Source organism: Narcine bancroftii, chromosome 13 (genome assembly GCF_036971445.1).
Source record: "Narcine bancroftii isolate sNarBan1 chromosome 13, sNarBan1.hap1, whole genome shotgun sequence".
Lineage (NCBI taxonomy): Eukaryota > Metazoa > Chordata > Chondrichthyes > Torpediniformes > Narcinidae > Narcine > Narcine bancroftii.
In genome coordinates, this window is record NC_091481.1 from 3,042,155 (window position 1) to 3,063,616 (window position 21,462).

The window sequence follows — 21,462 nt, forward strand, 5'->3', positions numbered from 1 at the left end:
AACGCTTCCATCGGAGAGTAGCAGCATTTATCAAGGATCCTCAGCACACGCTCTGTTCTCGCTGCTGCCATCAGGAAGGAGGTATCGGTGCCACAAGACTCGCACCACCAGGTTCAGGAACAGCTGCTCCCCCTCCACCATCAGATTCCTCAATGACAAACTAAATCAGGGACTCGTTTAAGGGCTCTAACACTTTTATTGATATTTTTCTCTTTGCATTGCACGGTCAGCTTGTTTACATTTTTTATATATATATATGTGTACATTGAATACTTTTTGTCAATAAGTGGTAATTCTGCCTTGACCATAGGAATAAGAATCTCAGGGTTGTGTGTAATGTCATGTATGTACTCTGACAATAAATCTGAATCTGTATATTTGTTCCACACTTGTCTGTATGTGTGTTGTGTCTGGGTGTGTGCTTGCGTGTTTTGCACTGAGGACCGGAGAACAGTGTTTCATCGGGTTGTACTTGTACAACTGGATGATACGCTTAAACTTGAAACCAGGGAGAACAGGTTTAAGGTGAGAGGAGAAAGATTCAAGAGATCCGAGAGCAAAATATTTCCTCACACTAAGTGGTGGAATGAGTTGGGCTTAAAGGCCTGTTTCTGTGCTGTAAAAATCTACGACTCTATACCCAAGTCACTCAACAGGCAGAGGCAACTTCAAAGTCAAATCCATTCAGTTCACTGACATAATTTGCTGTTAATTCTTCACAAGTACAGATGTGATACAACCAGTCAATAGGATTAACGCTCATTATTCTGATTAAAAGGATTCAAAATCATTCATAATAATTCCTTTCAGTCATACCATTCATCCACCCAGAATCTGTTCATATGTATCACATTTCTGGTGGGTGTTACTCTCCTTTTAAATGGGCTGGCTGGATCCACCCCCACCCCCCCCATAAATGCTGAATAAATGGTAAAGTGGCTGGATTTAAGAGCTGTTGTTGGACCATCTAAGTCATGAGCCACATTTCAAGAGAACTGCACGGTTTCCTTGTGTGAAGCAGCTTGAAAATAAGCAGCAGATGTGGTGGGGAGGGGAAGGAGGGGTGATTCCCCAATACAACCTGATAATTAAAATTCACCTTCAAAATTCAAACTGCCTTTCTGCTTTTCGAGTGGAGTTCTCTGGGGACCACAAGAGATGCCACTTCAATGCAATCATTCCCTGACCACGAAAGAAATGGGGCATTGGAAGTACATGTACTTTTGACTGTAATGCAGTTTTTGATGGTAGATCCTGGGGGTAAATTGGGGAAATTTGTGGAGAATAGATTTTATTTCTGTAAATCAGTGGCTGATTGTCAGGGTGGATTCATTGAGCTGAGATTTCTGTGTTGTGTGACTAGAATAGAAAGTAAATATCAAGGAAAAATAAGTTTAAAAGATTTGAAATAACTTTTTTGTGTCATTGTGAAAATAAACAAGTTTTTAATTATTCAGCTGATAAGAGAAGTCACCAAATCAAAATGGTGGCACTTGAATGTCAGGGTTCACCAGGGGATTTCTGGTGTAAAACAAAGGTCTGCAGACCGTGTGATTGTAGTAAAAACATAGTAAATGCTGGAGGAGCTCAGTCCGTCTCGCAGTGTTCATAGGAGGTAAAGATAGATCACCAACATTTCGGGCCTGGGCCCTTCCTCAGGGTGCCAAGGCAGAAGTAGGGATATAGTTGAGTACATGAGCAAGGACATCTTGACTATTTAATCTGACTATTTAAACCCGTGCCACCCAATTACACCCAAATTCGCCTACAATCCCTGTATGTTTTGGAAGGTGGGAGGGAAACTGGAGCACCCGGGGAAACCCGTACAAAATCCTTACAGTCAGCACTGGATTTGAACCTGGGTCGCTGGTGCCGGTGGGACCAGTGGAGTAATAGGGTTGGTGTCACCCAGTATGGTAACTCATGGTGTAACCAGACCATCCAGAATCCTTCGTAATTTTTTTTGTACTAAATGTTACTCCTAAATTGTAATTCCCATCGATCACTAAATAGCGGCAATAGTAGTGAGATAAACAGCTGGCAAAATTAAAATTACACCTTTAAAGTACAATATCATACTACATTCTCAAAAAAGTTATTGATCTCGGTTCTCAAATATTAATGACCACAATATTGTAGCTAAAACACCAGAACATTTGACAAAAGCAGCAACGATAAAAACAGCAACAAAAACAGCGGGTGCTGGTGGCGCGGGCAGATGGAACCACGAGATTCGAAGCGTCGTTGTCTTTGGATAATAATGACAGCTCTGACCGGAACTCATTAGAAGGTTCAAAAAGTAAATGAGCATCAATTTTTAGCCTTGTAGGTATATTGATACATGTAAACTGTGCATTAAAAAAATTGTTTTTGTTGTTATAACTAACTTCAGGGATATTTTTGTAAAAAATAATAAATTTCTGCTGAAACACTGCACCAAAATTTTATAGACAGTCATTTTGGAGTCAACCCCTCTGATGTGTCACCCGGTGCTGTCTGCTAGTGGGTGGGACAGCACATGGGAGTATTGTGGGTAAAATACATGATTCTGTTGACACCATGAAGTGAAAAAACACACAAATGGTGGAGAAGCTCAGCAGGCCAAACAGTGCCTCCATGTAGAAAAGGTGAAGAAACATCACCAACATTTCGAGCCTGAACCCTTCATCAAGTTGTGGGGGAACATGAGAGAGTATTGTGTGCAGTGCCGGTCGCCCAGCTAGAAGTATGATGCTATTAGGCTGGGAAGAGTGTAGAAAGGATTCATGAAGATATAACTGGGAGTGGAGGGCTTAGGCTGGGATGTTTATTCCCTGGAGGGTGGGAGACTGGGGCTGGGAGGAAGTTTATAAAATCATGAGAGCCATTGAGGAGGTGAAGAGTCCAAATCTTTCCGAGGGTAGGGGACAGATTTAGGGTTGGGAGAAAGGGAGGGAGATTTAAAAGGAGTGGCGTGCGAGACTGCAGACGCTGGTATCTGGAGCAACACACAATCTACTGAAGGGGTTCAGCAGGTTGAGCAGTTATCAGTGGGAGAAAGTGTGGTCGACATTGCAGGCCAAACTCTTCACCGAGATTGAAGATTTAAAAGGGATCTGAGACAGATTTTCCCCACTTAGCGGGGATGTGGAACAAGCAACTGGAGGAAATGCTAGATGGGGTACAATTTTTTTTAAAATTTAGACATACAGCACGGTAACAGGACCTTTCAGTCCACAAGCCTATGCCACCCAATTGACCTACATCCCTGGTACGTTTTGAACAATAACAACATTTAAAAGACATTTAGACAAACTCATGGTTAGGAAAGGTTTAGGTATTGTTTGCAGTTTTGATCATCTAACTACAGGAAAGATATCAATAAGATAGAGTGCAGAGAAAGTTAAACAGGTTAGGACTTTATTCCCTGGAGTGTTGAAGAATGAGTTGATTTGATAGAGGTATTTAAAATTATGAGGGGGGGATAGACAGAATAAACGTAGGTAGGCTTTTTCCACTGAGGGTGGAAAATGAGAGGACATAGGTTAAGTGTGAAATGGGAAAAATTTAGGGGGAACGTCTTAACCCAGAGAGCAGTGGGAGTGTGGAACCAGCTGCCTGTTGAGAAGTGGCGAATATGGGCTCAATTTTAACATTTAAGAAGAATTTGGACAGATACATGGATGGGAGGAGCATGGACTGGGTGTGGGTCAGTGGGACCAGGCAAAAAAATGGATCAGCACAGACTATAAGGGCCAAAAGGCCTGTGATCTGGGCTATAATGTTCTATGGTTCATTGGGATATAGGCCAAATGCAGACAAGCTTAGGTCGGCAGTTTGATTGGCATGGAGGAGATGGGCTGAAGGGCCTGTTCTGTCCTGTATGACACTGGCAGCTCCTGAGGATGTCTGGAGCATTGCCAGAGGCATCATTTCTCATGCAGCTGAGAAAAGAATTCCTGTTGTTGAGAAAGGAGAAGCAAATACACCTGTAACCACACCCAGAGGTTTCCTGAAATAAACGTTGCTCTTTGTCAAAGCTGCACAATGTAATATTTTGTGAGCATAAAATGAATCATTGACGTTCATCTGGGAAGGATATCTGGAGACAGATGGGAGACTGCAGATGCTGAAACCTGAAGCTAATGAGGCCCTAATGAGGGCCTGGGGCCCAAAATATCGACTGCCTCTCATTTTCCAGGGGTGCTGCCTGTCCTACCCAGAGCCTCCAGCACTTGTGTGTGCTGTCCTAGTTCTTCAGCCCACTCCTGGTTTACCTCCTGAAGCAAAAGTACAATCTGATGGGGGAAACTTGGTGTCGAGCAGCATCCGTGGGAGAACAAGAATTCTTGAAGTTTCTTTGTTTTTAAAAGCAATTCAGCACGGTAGAAGGGGCTTCCGGCTCAAGAAACCTGTTCCTCCCAATTGCACCCCATGAACCTATCCACCCTGTCACGAGTTTGTACGTTCTCCCCATGTCAGCGTGGGTTTCCTCAGGGTACCTTTCAAAAATGTACGAGGATCGCAGGTTAATTGGTGTATTTGGGCTCGTGGGTTGGAAGGACCCATTACCATGCTGTACGTTTAAATTTAAACACTGTACGTTTTTGGAGGGTGGGAGGAAACCGGAGCACCCAGGAAAAGCCCACATGGGCAGAATGTACAAACTCCTTGCAGAGATTTGAACCCAGGTCGCTGGCGCTGGAAAGGTATTCCGCTGATTGCTATCTTAGCCACACCGCCCTGGTTTCATTAAGGATATCTCAGTTGTTACCCTTTTGAGGTTACTCAACTAATAAATGCAGAGCTCGCGTCACAAAAAAAGATAGCTGTGGAATTTTAATTCAAATTAATAATCTAGAATATATTTTTAAAAATCAACTAGTGATTAGTAGTCAGGGGTGAGTCATTTGTAGTGATGAAGATTGCTTTCAATAACAGCCACCCGGTTCATTATAGACCAGTTCAGGAACAAAGATCTGTCTTCATGATGGTAACATCGCATATTTTGCACGAACTGCAACTGTGAATATTAATTATTCTGTGAATATTTATTGATTTGTTTTGTTCTCGTGGCAATTTATACATTGTTAATTTACATTTCTAGCTGCAGCAAGAGAATGTCGGAGCATTTGTACATTGTACTTATGTGTATGACAATACACTCCCTTCTCATCAACTTCTTCATTGGGGATATGTCATGACAACCTGACCCATTCTGGTCTACAAGTGCCTCCAGAATGAGCTTCAGCAGGCCAGGCAGCATCCAGAGAGAGAGAGATGGTGCAACAACCTGTCAGAATGAGTCTAAAGTTTTTTTTTAAAAAAGGGGTGTAATTACATGCATGAGGGGCGGGGGGGAAGAAGCTGGGAAGGGCCAAGAGTAATAGGGTATTGGATGGAAGGTGGAGAGGCAGAAGACTGAGCAGAATTAGGCCATTCAGCCCATCAAGTCAGCTCTGCCATTCCAATTAAGGCTGATGTATTTCTCCTCTCTGCCCCATTTTCCTGCCTCCTCCCCAAAACCCTTGATACCCTCAGTGGCAGACTGGTCGAACACTGCTGTTGGTCTCTCCTAACCCTCCGGCACCCCAGAGAAAACACCCCAAGTCTGCCCAACCTCTCCCCATAGCTCATCCCCTCTAATCCAGGCAGCATCTTAACAAACCCTTTCCAAAGCCTCCACATCCTTCCTGTAATGGGGAGACAAGATTGGCACACAATACTCCAAGTGTAGCCAAACTGTAGGTTTATAGATCTGAAACGTGACTTCCTCCATTTTATACTCAACCTGCGAAGATGAGCATTCTATATACAGTACCTTCCTGGCTCTGTTGCTCATCAGTCATTGGAGATAGTACATCCCTCAAGGTCACCGCACGGGTTGATAGGATAGTTAAGGCCAATGGGATGCTGGGCTTCATTATAGGGGAATTGAGTTCAGGAGTAGAGAGGTCATGTTGCAACTCTACAAATCTCTGGTGCGACCACACTTAGAGTATTGTGTTCAGTTCTGGTCACCTCGTTACAGGAAGGATGTGGAAGCTATGGAGAGGGGGCAGAGGAGATTTACCAGGATGGTGCCTGGATTGGGAAACAAGTCTTATGAGGCAAGGCAGACGTCAGGGGTAAGTTTTTGTTTTCTTTCACGCAGAGAGTTGTGGGAGCCTGGAATGTCTTGCCAGGGGTGATGGTGGAGGATGAAACTTTAGGGACATTTAAGAGACTCTGAGACAGGCACATAGATGAAAGAAAAATAGAGGGTTATGGGGTAGGGAGAGTTCAGTACATTTTTTAAAGAAGATATGGGTTGGCACATCAAGGGCTGAAGGGCCTGTACTATGCTGTATTGTTCTATGTTCTATAAGAGCCTGTAGAACCAAAATAATTGAAGAGAATTAATAGAGACTATCTGAAAACATCGGAACGGGTAAGTGGAGCCAACTCCAGAAGGTGAAGAAGACGCAGCCACAATGTGCACTCCCGTGACCCAATCAAAATAATCAACTCAAACAACGACAACTAAGGGTGAATCTCTGTAACAGCAAGGTATGCAATGATGATACCGAGTTTACTGTCATACACATTGTACATATGCACCGGAATTCTTACTAGCTACAGCCAAACAGGTACTTGCAAAGAAAAACTACAATAGTAAACTAACTGAATTAAATGAAAAGAAACAATATATATCAGTTATGTAATAAATATTCAGTTATCCTAGTGAAAGAAGTGACTTTGCAATGGTGCAGACAGTCCTTTTGTGGTGTCAGAGTCATCCCTGATCAATGTAACAAGGGGAGGTTCAAGAGCCTGATAACTGTTGGAAAGAACCTGGAGGTGCAGGTCTTCAGGCTTCTGTACCTTCTGCCTGAAGGGAGCAGTGAGGAGAGATTGTGACCAGGGTGATGGGGGTCCTTCGTGAGGCTCACACAGATGTCTTCAACGGATGGGAGGTGGGATCTAGCTATGTTTGCTACCTTTTGCAGGATTCTGCGTTCTAAGACAGTTGAGATGCCAAACCAGACTGTCTTGCCACCAGCCAGTGAACTTTTCCACAGCACACCTGTATACACACAACAGCACACAGTGCAGACCTGCTGAGAGTGGAATTCTTCCAAGTCAACAGGTCCCAACTTTAAAGTGTCTGTGCTCAAGCTGTCAGGAAACCTCGGGGAATCACTTGAACCTCGGGTTCCACGAACATGCTGTGAGACATCTTGGCATGTTGACAGACAGAAAGCTTTTGCAGTGTAAAAACGCCATGATGTTTGGACTGGAGTCTGCACAGCTGTAGAGGGTGCAGGAGTGTTGGAAGTGAATCCATGGTCACAGAAACTCAGGATGGGGGAGGGTTGGGGGGAGGGGGACACACTCTCTTTTGCTTCTCTTTTTCTGACTGAAAGAGGTGCCAGGCAATTTCTGCTGATGGCGGAAACAAATTTTGTGTAATATTACACCTGTTTCATTACATAACAAAGGAATCTTCAATTTTGAAAAATTGGCCCACAACAAGGAGAGCCAGCAGGTTTAAGTCAGTGATTTATCTTTGGGGTATTTTATTATCTTCCACTATTTCAACAGCACTATAAATATACCTTTAAACAAATTTAAATTGTTAACATTTTTAAAGTTTTAAAAGAAATTTAGACATACAGCATGGTAAGAGACCCCTTCTGGCCCATGAGCCCATGCTGTACCCCCAAATGACCTATAACGCCTGGTAAGTTTTGAAGGTTGGGAGGAAACCAGAGCCCCCTGGGAAAACCTATGCAGACACAGGGAGAAAGTATAAACTCCTTACACACAGTGCGGGATTCAAACCCAAGTCCAGATTTCTGCCAGTGTAACAACGTCGTGCTAACCGTCTTAGATAAGGTAGACATTTATTAAAGTGGATTTTAGCTCAACGGAGAGTTAAGGCTTTGTGATAAGACGAACCTTCACCTCGCATATCAACTACATGGTCACACACCAAACTCCATAAACTAATATTTCTGGCAACGACCACTGTTTTAGTTTACTTTTTTCTCTATTGGACAGCAAGAGTAAACTGTTAATAGCCTTCAAACCCCACAGCGGAATGGGGGAGAGATTCTTGTGTAATGTCTGGAGCCATTGGGTTTGGAAATGTACGGCTTTTAATCACTGTGTAATGATGAAAACTGCAGTGCCCAATTATTGAAACCATTATCATATTTAAACATTGCAAAGAAATTACTTAATCCAGATTAGATCACCCTTTCAATGTATTAGTCTTGCAAACCTCTGAACTGCTTCCAAAGCATTAACATTCTTCCTTAAATAAGGAGTCCAATATTATATCCAGCACCCAAGATGTGGTCTCACAAAATGCCTTAAATATCTAAACCATAATCTCCCAACTTTTGTATTCGTTGCACATCAGCCTTTAGCACATCACGCACAAGGTTACTCAGATCCCCCAGAAACTCAGGCCTAAACTATCAATGGAGGATTGATGGAGGATAAGAGGGGACTTCATAGAGGTGTACAAGGCAATGAGATGCAAAGACAGCAGCTTCTTGTTCCCAGGGTACCAATGGCCAATACTAGACGACATTGGTTCAAGGTGAATGGAGGAAAATTTAGGGGAGCTGTCATATAAAAACACAGAGGGTGGTGGGCGCCAGGAATGCATTACCAGGGGTGGTGGTGGTGCAATAGGGACATTCAAAAAAACACATGGCAAGCACATGGATATAAAGAAAAACAAGCTATGTATGCGAGGTAGAGAAGGGTTAGACTGATTGTGGTGTGGGTCAGCACATCATTGTGGGCTGAAGGGCCTGTACTGTGCTGTAATATTCTGTATTCCCCTATTATTTAGACTAGACATTCTCAACCTCATTTTGGCTACGACCCTCCCTCAGGTCTCTGCTCAAAGTTTATGGGCCCCCTTCCCTATGAAGCAGACAGGTTTAGCTGGTTTCTTCCGTACTTTTCTCCTACCAACTCCATAAAAGAATATTTTATAATTTCAATCCATGGCCCTCCTTAAGAATCCCCATTGAGAATGGCTGATTTAAAAAGTCACTGTATATGTGTGAAAAAGAAACAGTGTATATCATGGCTAATGTGATTTATGGTGTGAAAAATAAAAAATTTAAAAAAAAAAGAGAGAATGGCTGATTTAAATAACATTCAGTGGCTAATGTGCAATGGAGAACAGGAGTTGGGATGTTAGGGTAATTAGACATTGGTGAAGTCAAATTTGGGCCCTAACTACAGGAAAGATATGATAAGAATGAAAGAGGGCAGAGGAGATTTACTAGGATGTTGCCCCGACTTCAGGCCCCGAGTTACAGAGAAAGGTTAAACAGGTAGAACAGCGTAGAAGAATGAGGGGAGATTTGATAGAGGTCTTTAAAATGATGAGGGAGATAACAGAGTAAATGTAAACAGACTTTTTCTACTGAGGGCAGGTGAAATATAAACACGAGGACATGGGTTAAGGATGAAAGGGGAAATGTTTAGGGGATCATGAGAGTGGTGGGAGTGTGGAACGAGCTGCCAGCAGAACATTTTTAACATTAAAGAAGAATTTGGACAGGTACATGGATGGGAGGGGGATGGAATGTGTGCAGGTCAGTGGGACGAGGCAGAATAAGTAGTTCGGCACAGACGAGGAGGGCTGAAGGGGCCTGTTTCTGTGCTGTAGTGTTTTATGGAAGACAGATATCTGATGTTACACAAATTTTCAAATACATTTTATAGCATTTTATGAGGACAGGAAAGATAATTATTGAAATGCAAACACTTCAGGGGTTATAGAATAATTGTAGTAATTAGTTAATTCAAAACTTAAAAAAAGTCTGTCTGCATATAATCTCCCCACAGTAATCAAATAATTACATTGTCTTTAACATCACAGCTGCTAGTCACAATGGGAGGCCATTTATAAGTTTTGAAAGCTGAAAAGACAAATGTCTTTGAGAGACTTGTAAAATCCTTAATCAAACAAAATAACATCTATTGATACTTTAAGGCCATTGAAATGACCCACAGGATGTGGGACGTTCTGATTCTGAACTGGCACTGCACAGGAGAAGGCAATAAATCAATTCCCCCTCCCTGCCCATCTGTGTGAGATGCTGCCTAGAGGATGTAGGTCAAGGGTGACATGTTCAAAGGGAACATTTGTGGAAACTTCTTCACTCAGGGAGTGGTGAGTGTGTGGAAAGAGCTGCCAGTGGTGGATGTGGCCTTGATGTTGACATTTAAGAGAAGAATGGACAGGTACATGGATGGGAGGAGCAAAGAGAGCTCTGGTCTGGGTGCAGGTCAGTGGAACTGGGCAAAATAATAGTTTGGCACAGACTAGATGGGCTGAAGGGCCTGTTTCTGTGCTTATAGAGGTTGCTGGTCTATTTTCTTGTAGCATTCCCTGCAGTCCCAATCCCCAATTTGTTTCCCTGTTTTCTATCTCACATTTCCGTCAACATTCCCCTCCCCCCCCCCCCCACTTTCATCCGCTCACACTGGATGGAGTTTAGAGCAGCCAATTAGCTGTATGACTGTAGGACGTTGAGGGGAGTTACAGGACTTGAGGGGTATGGGGTGGGGGGATGCTACATGGAGAAGGTGTTAACTCCCGCAAACAACACCCTTGGGTGCCAAAGACGAGGAACCATAGCAGCTTCTCCCTGATAATAGCAGATGATTCCAGTTGTGCCTATATTTCGAGCACAAACTCGACCTTCGTCTCTTGCGATGAGACCGATTGACAGGTGAATTGTCCAATCATCTCCACTCTGGCTGGGCAGACAAGATAGAAGCAGGGAGGTGAGGCCAGAACCAAGGGACACACCCTCAAGGCTGGTGGAAGTAGATTGATCAGGGGGGAACTGCTTTTTCCAGAGAGTAGTGAATGTGTGAAATTCTCTGCACACGGAAGCTGTAGAAGCTGCCTCATTAAACGTATTTAAAACCATTTTTTGAAGAGAAAGTGAATTACGGGTTATGGGGCTCTTGCAAATTTCTGCAGGAGAGCATTCTAATTGGTTGCCTCACTGTCTGGTACGGAGGCCAATCCACAGGACAGGAAGAGGGTTGTGAACTCGGCCACTGTCGTCAGGGGCATCAACAAGAAGCAATTACTCAAGAAAGCAGCCTCGATCCTCAAGAACCTTCACCACCCAGGCCATGCCCTCTTCTCACTGCTACCATCAGGAAGGAGGTACAGGATCCTACAGACACACACTCAACGTTACAAACACAGCTTCTTCCCCTCCACCGTAAGATTTCTGAACGGACGATGATCCACAGACACCACCTCATCATTTCCCATTTTTTTTTTGCATGTTATTTATTTTTAACCTTGCAGTTACAGAATTGTAACATGATCATTTTCCACCTTGTTCTGCTGGCACAACACAACAAATTTCACGACACGCACTTGTGACAATAAACCTGATTCTGAATGTGTGGACAGGTGGAGCGGAGTCCACGGCTAGATCAGCCACCATCTTATTAAATGGCGAAGCAGACTCAACCAGCCGGATGGCCGACTCCAGCTCCAATATGTACTATTCTCCCCCACACCCGAGTCTATTCATTTGAAATGTGGAGATTAAATTCTACCATTCAGCATGTTGTTATGCATTAAAGCGTCAGTCAATGTTTCAGGTCATAACCATTTATCAAGATCCATTTCAGATTGCGTCTGACCTGCTGAGTTCCCCCAGAAATCCTTTGATTGGTTTGGTTCTAAACTTTGCTCTTTAGTTCCTATGTTTTGTTTCAAACCTTTGAATATTAGGAATGAAGATCATTGAATTAATATTCTTACTTCCACATCTGCTGGGACATCATCACTAATAAATTGACTGAATATCTTTGGAGCATTTGGTTTCTTATCAAGCTGATCCTTTTACAGCAATTTAATGTTTTCGTAAGTGATGTCAATGTTCGTCCAGTGGTTTGTTAAGGTTCGATAGGCTGATTGGCCTGTTTCTGCTCCAATGTCTTGAGGTCTAATTCCCATTTCAATATTACACAAAGCAAAAAGCAACCTACTGGAGGAACTCAGTGGGTCGAGTAGCATCAGTGGGAGAAAAAGTGGGTGACACTTCTGGCCGGAAACATTCTTCCAGAATCCAGATTCCAACTGGAAATGTTGAGGAAACCCACGCAGACACAGGGAGAACGTATAAACTCCTTGCACACAGCAGCTGATGTGAACCTGGGTTGCCGGGGCTGTAACAGCGTGGCGCTAACCGCTACGCAAACTGCAAACCCTATCATCGATTTATCCTTTGTATTTGTTATTACTTTTCAATTTAAAGTCTACTATGGTGGTTGTTTCTCTTTCCTCGGACGTAGCTGTTCGGCTGCAGCCGGTAAGAATTCAGAACATTATTGTTCATTATCATCTGCAAATCAACACCTATGAATGTGAACCCTCCCTCTGTAATGCTGCTGTGGGACCTCAACCTTGTGTGCTCGAGTCTGAGGCAGATGGGTCAGGAGACCACAGGTTCGGAATCAGAGACTAGAATGTCTCGAGCATCTGCATTTTTTGTCTGATCTGTGACTGACATCCAGCCGACAAAATCCGCCACCAAAACTTACACATCTGCACTTGAAACCTAATCTGCTTTTGTTTTTAAAATGCTGTGGCATTTGATTCCTTTGTATGCAAATTTCTTTAAATAAGTTCAGACTTTCAGTTCACTGTACTAAAAATGATGTGGGTACATTAATTTTTAATATATTTACATCACGGTAGAAGCTGATTCTAGCTGTTTAACCCCATGCCTCCCAATTACACCCAAATTAACTCAAAAAACCAGTGTGTGTTTGGAGGGTAGGAGGAAACCCACGCAAGTACAGGGAGAGGGTGCAAACTCCTTACAGACGGTGCCAGATCCTAACCTGGGTCACTAGGGCTGTAACAACATTGCATAGACACCGGTCCACTAATGATGCTGGCCCAAAATTTTATCTCCCCTCACCGTAAACCCATTTGTTCTGGCTGCCAATTCCCCTAATCTGGGCAAAAGACTCTCTGCATTCATGATAGAAAGTCAAATTTGAGATTTTTTTCCTTCCCCAAATTAAAATAGATCAACCTCCCTCCTTCACTCTGGGATATTAAGATTTTGCTCACTTGACTTCCTATCGGAAGTGCTTTGAAACTAAATCTTCAGAAAGAGAGCTTATAGACTCGGTAGGAAAAGTACAAATTGTAGATTCTAATCAGATTACCCTTTGTTGCTTTAATATAATGTTACGTGATCTCCTGTTGCAAAGAAGTTAATCTTTTATACCACATTTATTTGATCTGAGATTTGCCCTTCTAATTGGAGAGAGGATTTTCTGGACCACCACAGGTTAATAACACTGTTTAAGGATTTGGCCACCCTTTTCAGAGAATCCAAAAAGACTGGCTTGCCTATATTCATAAAAATCCAAACGATAAGTTTACAAATTCACTGATTAACACAGATGAATTATCAATCCAGAAAGGAAACAAAATACAAGGTTTCAAAGTGGATATTTCTGAATGAGCGGAGATGGAATGAATGATGTGGACAGACCACCCTAATGTGGACAGACCGCAGTAACTAGCGCAGGGGATGGTAAGTGTAGGTAGTGGCCCACCAAAATTTAACACTACACTGTTCATCTGAGGTTGAATATCTAACCCCAGTACCACAGGAGCGCAGAGCTCCGGCATAATAAAGAGCCACACATCAGCCAGGCAATGTCCCTGCAAATTTAAAGTTACTTTACACTTGTCCCGTACAGTTTTTGTAAGTGCAGAGAACAAAACAAAGGACTTCTACATCACCTATGTTGACCTCACAAAAGCCTTCGACACCGTGAGCAGGAAAGGGCTTTGGCAAATACTAGAGCGCCTCGGATGCCCCCCAAAGTTCCTCAACATGGTTATCCAACTGCACGAAAACCAACAAGGTCGGGTCAGATACAGCAATGAGCTCTCTGAACCCTTCTCCATTAACAATGGCGTGAAGCAAGGCTGTGTTCTCGCACCAACCCTCTTTTCAATCTTCTTCAGCATGACGCTGAACCAAGCCATGAAAGACCTCAACAATGAAGACGCTGTTTACATCCAGTACCGCACAGATGGCAGTCTCTTCAATCTGAGGCTCCTGCAAGCTCACACCAAGACACAAGAGCAACTTGTCCGTGAACTACTCATTGCAGACGATGCCGCTTTAATTGCCCATTCAGAGCCAGCTCTTCAGCGCTTGACGTCCTGTTTTACGGAAACTGCCAAAATGTTTGGCCTGGAAGTCAGCCTGAAGAAAACTGAGGTCCTCCATCAGCCAGCTCCCCACCATGACTACCAGCCCCCCCACATCTCCATCGGGCACACAAAACTCAAAACGGTCAACCAGTTTACCTATCTCGGCTGCACCATTTCATCAGATGCAAGGATCGACAACGAGATAGACAACAGACTCACCAAGGCAAATAGCGCCTTTGGAAGACTACACAAAAGAGTCTGGAAAAACAACCAACTGAAAAACCTCACAAAGATAAGCGTATACAGAGCCGTTGTCATACCCATACTCCTGTTCGGCTCCGAATCATGGGTCCTCTACCGGCATCACCTACGGCTCCTAGAACGCTTCCATCAGCGTTGTCTCCGCTCCATCCTCAACATTCATTGGAGCGACTTCATCCTTAACATCGAAGTACTCGAGATGGCAGAGACCGACAGCATCGAATCCACGCTGTTGAAGATCCAACTGCACTGGATCCAACGTCACGTCTCCAGAATGGAGGACCATCGCCTCCCCAAGATCGTGTTATATGGCGAGCTCTCCACTGGCCACCGTGACAGAGATGCACCAAAGAAAAGGTACAAGGACTGCCTAAAGAAATCTCTTGGTGCCTGCCACATTGACCACCGCCAGTGGGCTGATATCGCCTCAAACCGTGCATCTTGGCGCCTCACAGTTCGGCGGGCAGCAACCTCCTTTTAAGAAGACCGCAGAGCCCACCTCACTGACAAAAGACAAAGGAGGAAAAACCCAACACCCAACCCCAACCAACCAATTTTCCCCTGCAACCGCTGCAACCATGTCTGCCTGTCCCGCATCGGACTTGTCAGCCACAAACGAGCCTGCAGCTGACGTGGACATTTACCCTTCCATAAATCTTCGTCTGCGAAGCCAAGCCAAAGACAAGCCATTGATATCTTTCAGATCACTGGATATCTCCACAAATTTCTTCTTCTTTGGCTTGGCTTCGCGGACGAAGATTTATGGAGGGGGTAAAAAGTCCACGTCAGCTGCAGGCTCGTTTGTGGCTGACAAGTCCGATGCGGGACAGGCAGACACGATTGCAGCGGTTGCAAGGGAAAATTTGTTGGTTGGGGTTGGGTGTTGGGTTTTTCCTCCTTTGCCTTTTGTCAGTGAGGTGGGCTCTGCGGTCTTCTTCAAAGGAGGTTGCTGCCCGCCAAACTGTGAGGCGCCAAGATGCACGGTTTGAGGCGTTATCAGCCCACTGGCGGTGGTCAATGTGGCAGGCACCAAGAGATTTCTTTAGGCAGTCCTTGTACCTTTTCTTTGGTGCACCTCTGTCACGGTGGCCAGTGGAGAGCTCGCCATATAACACGATCTTGGGAAGGCGATGGTCCTCCATTCTGGAGACGTGACCCATCCAGCGCAGCTGGATCTTCAGCAGCGTGGACTCGATGCTGTCGACCTCTGCCATCTCGAGTACTTCGACGTTAGGGGTGTAAGCGCTCCAATGGATGTTGAGGATGGAGCGGAGAAATTTAAGGCTCTGGCAACTCTCTCGATTTAGCTGTCAGCACTTCCCGAGTCTATTAGACAATCAAGAGTCTCACCATTCACCTCCCACTTCATAGTCGACCATTCCAGTCCATAACATCCCCCAAGCTTTGGAGTCAATTCAGCTATCACAGGGGATCTCACCTCGCCGTCACTTGAAGTCGATTCAGCCTGCTCATCTGAAGATTCCCCCCTTTTAGGGAAGTAATTTTGAATATTTAATTACAGATACAATGATAATCAAAAAATTTACAACAAATATGTATATTAAACTGCAAGAAAAGGAGAATGAGGAAACAAATGGTAAAACTAAACAAAAATGGGAACAAGATTTAAATATAAAGATAAAGAAGGAAACATGGGAGAAGTTGTGCTCTGGAACGATGAGAAATACAATAAATACGAGGTTATGTATGATACAATATAACTGGATACACAGGCTATACATTACACCTCAAAAGTTAAATAAATGGGACCCAACAGTATCTGACAGATGTTTTTGTTGTAAAAAAGAAATGGGATCAACAATTCATGCAATCTGGACATGTGAGAAAGTAGAAAAATTTTGGGAAGATCTAAACCAGATATTAAATAAAATTACAGAAAACAATATTCCAAAAAACCCAGAGAACTTCCTCCTAAGTAACATAAAAAACAAAGAATTTGGACTTGATTTGGATGGTGCACAAAAAAGATTTGTTAAGATAGCTCTAGCCGTAGCAAAAAAATGTATTATGCCAGCCTGGAAATTAGAAGATAACTTGAGAATACAACAATGGTATATAGAAATGAATAAATGTATTCCATTAGAAAAAATAACATATAATTTAAGAAATAATATTGAAATATTTGAACAAATATGGGAGCCATACATGAAACACAATAGAGAAAACCTACCGGGGACATCTACCACCTAAAATGACAGAAGGAGAAGGAAATTAAAAGAACTGACTCAGTGGAATTTCTTGTTTATTTTTATTGAGTGACAACATTGTTTAATGGGTTTAATGTATCTTAGATTTTGTACTTTAAATGAATGGGGGGGAGGTAGGGAGGGTGGAATGGGAGGAGGGAAGGGGGGATAAAATGACACTGTATATATTTGAAAAGGAAAATGTATGCATCTTGGTCAATGTGGTTTATGGTGTGAAAAATAAAAAATTTTTAAAAAAAGATTCCCCTTTTTCACAGTTGTCTTCCATTCCTGCAGCTCCAGGATGCATTTTCTTGGTGCTTCTCTTCTTATCAGTGGGAGTACTTTTCGCCTTACACACTTTAGCAATGTGGCCGAGTTTCCCACAATAGCTGCAGGTAGCAAATCGAGCCGGGCACTTCTGTCTGGGGCGCCAGCTATTATCACAGAAGTAGCATTTTTCAGGAGTTCACCTTTTTATTTCCTTCGGGGTTCCAGCACTCCTGGATGTTTCCTTTTCGGTTTCGAGCATTTCACTGGAACACGTGGCACTTCTCAGTGTTTTGGCTAGAGTGACTGCCCGGTCGTAGGTTAAGGGCTCAGTCTCCAGCAGCCTCTGTAACTGGAGTCAATCCCATTGACTAAAGCATCCAGCTTCAAGGCATTGCGGTGTTGTTGCACATTGACTGCCCTGACATCACATTCGTTTGCCAGCGAGTCGAGGGCCAGTGCATAGGCAGCATCACTTTCCGCGGGTTTCTGGTGTCGAGTAAGCACCACATTCCGTGGCACTGCCTAGTAAGCAGTCAGGTGTTCCCGGGCTTTCGGCTATAGATCTGTGCTTAACGGTGAAAGGGATCTCACCCAGCAGAGAGTTCAGGTGGCCCCACTGTATCGCCTCATCAACCACATTGTTTCAAGCCATGTAATAATCGAAACAAGCAATCCAGTGGCTGAAAATTTCTCTGGCCCTCGGGGCAGACTGGTTGATTATCAGCCACTTGAGGGCTGCATCCATTTCTGCTAATAAAATTGATGTGCCAGTTGATGAAGTAGACAAAGACGATGTGGTCAAACAATAATCATGGCTTTTATTAGCAGAAACTCATGGTATAATAATGGAAGACAATAGGTGCATACACAGTGAAATTCAAGGGGAGTGTCCTTAACAGTAGAGATAATGCACAGCCAATGTTAGTACAGCAAGGCTCGCCAGAGTGGGGGGGAGAGACAGGCAGCTTGGCAGACATTCACCACACATCCAAAAATTCCCAAACCCCCCAACTACCCAAACCCACCCCCCCTTTCCAAAATCCCCCCAACCCAAGCCCCCCCACCACAATCCCTCCCCAGCTGCATCCCAACTGAATACCCCAAAAAAACTCAAATCCTGTCATCACCCTACCTACACAACCCCAAACACCTGGGGGACACCTGAACACAGACCTCAACCTAGAGACACCAACTCCAAACACAACACAATATCCACCACAACTCCCAACTCTGACTCCCCCACTTACCCAGCCCAAAAAAACCCAGACAACCCAGGAACAAGCCACCCCACTACCCAGAAACCAAGGGAGCCAAACCTTAGTTTTCCCACCAAGCCTGAATTCCACCACACCCACCCAACTAGCACTCCTTACCATTACCCCCCAAATAACCCAGACCCCCACTCCCAAAACAAAACCCTCCCATCAACCAACAGCAGAACTCCCAGACCAGGGAACATGAAGGAACACAAGCCCACCATAACCCAAGACCAGCCACACCTGAACCTCCCATATGACCAAAACAAGAACCCCACACATGCCCTCATACCCCAAGGCAGACCCAGACAGTGGGCAATACAGACTCCCCAGGGTAGGACACAATCAGTATGATAGTCCAGATTCTATCACCAATGTATCTATGTACAGATGTCGTGTAGGATGACTGTGATTGGCTGAGAGTGTAGCCACACCTACTGGCAGGTCTCAAAGGATTGCTCATAGCCAGACCAGGTCATTCTGGACTGGTCGACCTACTTGTGATATGCTCCAGTCTTTTAGTTAATAAAAGCCTTGGTTTGGATCAACAAGTCTTTGGTTCTTTCGCCACGCATTACACACAGATCACAAGGGCATTTTTACCCAAAATCAGCTTTAAAGGATCCCACCAAATAACCCACAAGGGCCTTGTCCATCTGGCTTACTCCGCCAGGTAAGGATTAAGACAGACCCCCCCCCCCCATGACAGGAACCACAGAGGCATCCTTACCCAGACTTAACCTTAACCTAATCAAAACCCCAAATAACCAAATATTAATAGAAACATAGAAACATAGAAGATAGGAGCAGGAGTAGGTCATTCGACCCTTCGAGCCTGCTCCGCCATTCAACGAGATCATGGCTGATCTTAAAGTTCAGTACCCCGTCCCCGCCTTCTCTCCGTAACCCCTAATTCCCTTATACTGAAGAAATAGATCTAATTCCCTCTTAATTATATTTAATGAACCTGCCTCTACTGCCCTCCGTGGCAATTAATTCCATAGATTCACCACCCTCTGGGTCAAGAAATTCCTCCTCATCTCGGTCCTAAATGGTTTGCCTATTATCCTCAAACCATGGCCCCGGATTCTGGATTTTCCCATCCTTGGAAACATCCCATCTGCATCCATTCTGTCCAGTCCTGCCAGAATTTTATAGGTCTCTATGAGATCCCCTCTCAATCTTCTAAACTCCAGCGAGTACAATCCCAATTTGCGTAATCTTTCCTCATAAGTCATTCCTGCCATTCCAGGTATCAGCCTGGTGAATCGCCTCTGCACTCCCTCCATTGCAAGAACATCCTTCCTTAGATAAGGTGACCAAAACTGCACACAATACTCCAGGTGTGATCTCACCAAGGCCCTGTACAGCTGCAGTAAGGTATCCTTGTTCCTAGACTCAAACCCTCTTGATATGAAGGCCAACATACCATTTGCCTTTTTAACCACCTGCTGTACCTACATGCTCGCCTTCAGAGACTGATGTACAAGTACCCCTAGGTCTCTCTGCACTTCCCCATCTCTTAAGCTATTGCCATTCAAATAGTAATCTGCCCTCCGGTTTGTATTACCAAAGTGGATAACCTCACATTTATCCACATTGTAGTGCATTTACCATGGATCTGCCCAGTCCCTCAATTTATCAAAATCACACTGGAGCTTCCTGACCCCCTCTTCCGTGCACACAACCTCTCCTAGCTTAGTGTCATCTGCAAATTTGGAGATATTACATCCAATCCCCTCATCCAGTTCATTAATGTAAATTGTGAACAGCTGGGGTCCCAGTACAGATCTCTGTGGTACCCCACTGGTCACCGCCTGCCACTCAGAAAACGAGCCATTTATCCCAACTCTCTGTCTTCTACCTGCCAGCCAGTTCTCAATCCACATCAATACTTTGCCTCCAATCCCATGAGCCTTGATTTTGGCTTATCGAAGGCCTTTTGGAAGTCCAGGTACACCACATCCACTGGCTCTCCCCCATCTATTTTACCTGTCACCATCTCAAAGAATTCCAATAGATTTGTCAAGCACGATTTACCTTTTGTAAATCCATGTTGACTCCGTCCGATCCCTTCTCTGCTAGTCATATGCTCCGCTATTACATCCTTTGCTCCGCTATTACATCCAACAGGGACACTAAGGCCTTGCAGCAAGCTACACTGGACACTGCTCAAAAAAGACTCCCCAGTCAAGGACACAATCACAGATTACTGGGGTATTTTTACCCAGATTTAACCCAATGATAACCTCCAAAATAACCAAAAAATGATCCCACATGGGCCTGAAGTCCATTCGGCTAACTCTGCTAGACATTGCTTAGGGCATGGTCCCAAGGCTGTGATACAACCAGAGAGCTTAAATGCACATTTACCCAGTCTTAACACTAACCCTAACCCCTAAACAACCCAAAATTATTCCCACATGGGCACTGTCCATTCAGCTAACTCTGCCAGGCACTGATTAGGACAGACCACCACCCACCCCACCCCCCCCCCGTCCCCCTCAATGCCAGGACACAATCAGGAATCACAATGGCAACCTTACCCAGACTTAACATTAACCTAAAAAAATCAAAATAACCAAAAATTAATCCAACAGGGACACTAAGCAAGCTGCACTAGACACTGCTCAAGGCAGTCTCCCGCGGTCCAGGACTCAATCACAGATCACAGGGGCATTTTTAACAAGATTTAACCCATTGATATCCACCAAAAACCCCAAAAATAATACCACATGGGCCTGAAGTCCATTCTGCTAACTCTGCCAGGCACTGATCAGGACAGGCCCCCCAGGCCAGGACAGGCCCCCCAGGCCAGGACAGGCCCCCCAGGCCAGGACAGGCCCCCCAGGCCAGGACAGGCCCCCCAGGCCAGGACAGGCCCCCCAGGCCAGGACAGGCCCCCCAGGCCAGGACAGGCCCCCCAGGCCAGGACAGGCCCCCCAGGCCAGGACAGGCCCCCCAGGCCAGGACAGGCCCCCCAGGCCAGGACAGGCCCCCCAGGCCAGGACAGGCCCCCCAGGCCAGGACAGGCCCCCCAGGCCAGGACAGGCCCCCCAGGCCAGGACAGGCCCCCCAGGCCAGGACAGGCCCCCCAGGCCTGGACACAAACAGGAATCAGAGGCAACCTAACCCAGACTTCACCTTATCCTAAACAACCAACAACACAAAATCAATCCCACAAAGGCTTTAAGCCCTGACGGCAAACTTCAACAGGCAATACCTGATGTAAACTCCAGGCCAGGACACAACC

At 44.7% G+C, this 21,462-nt stretch overlaps 1 protein-coding gene across 1 annotated transcript in view; it reads right to left on the minus strand.

Moving 5' to 3' along the window:
- Positions 1–21,462, minus strand: part of LOC138748381 (proline and serine-rich protein 2) — a 41,362-nt gene that overhangs the window by 9,798 nt on the left and 10,102 nt on the right. The gene's annotated exons all lie outside the window — the stretch shown is intronic.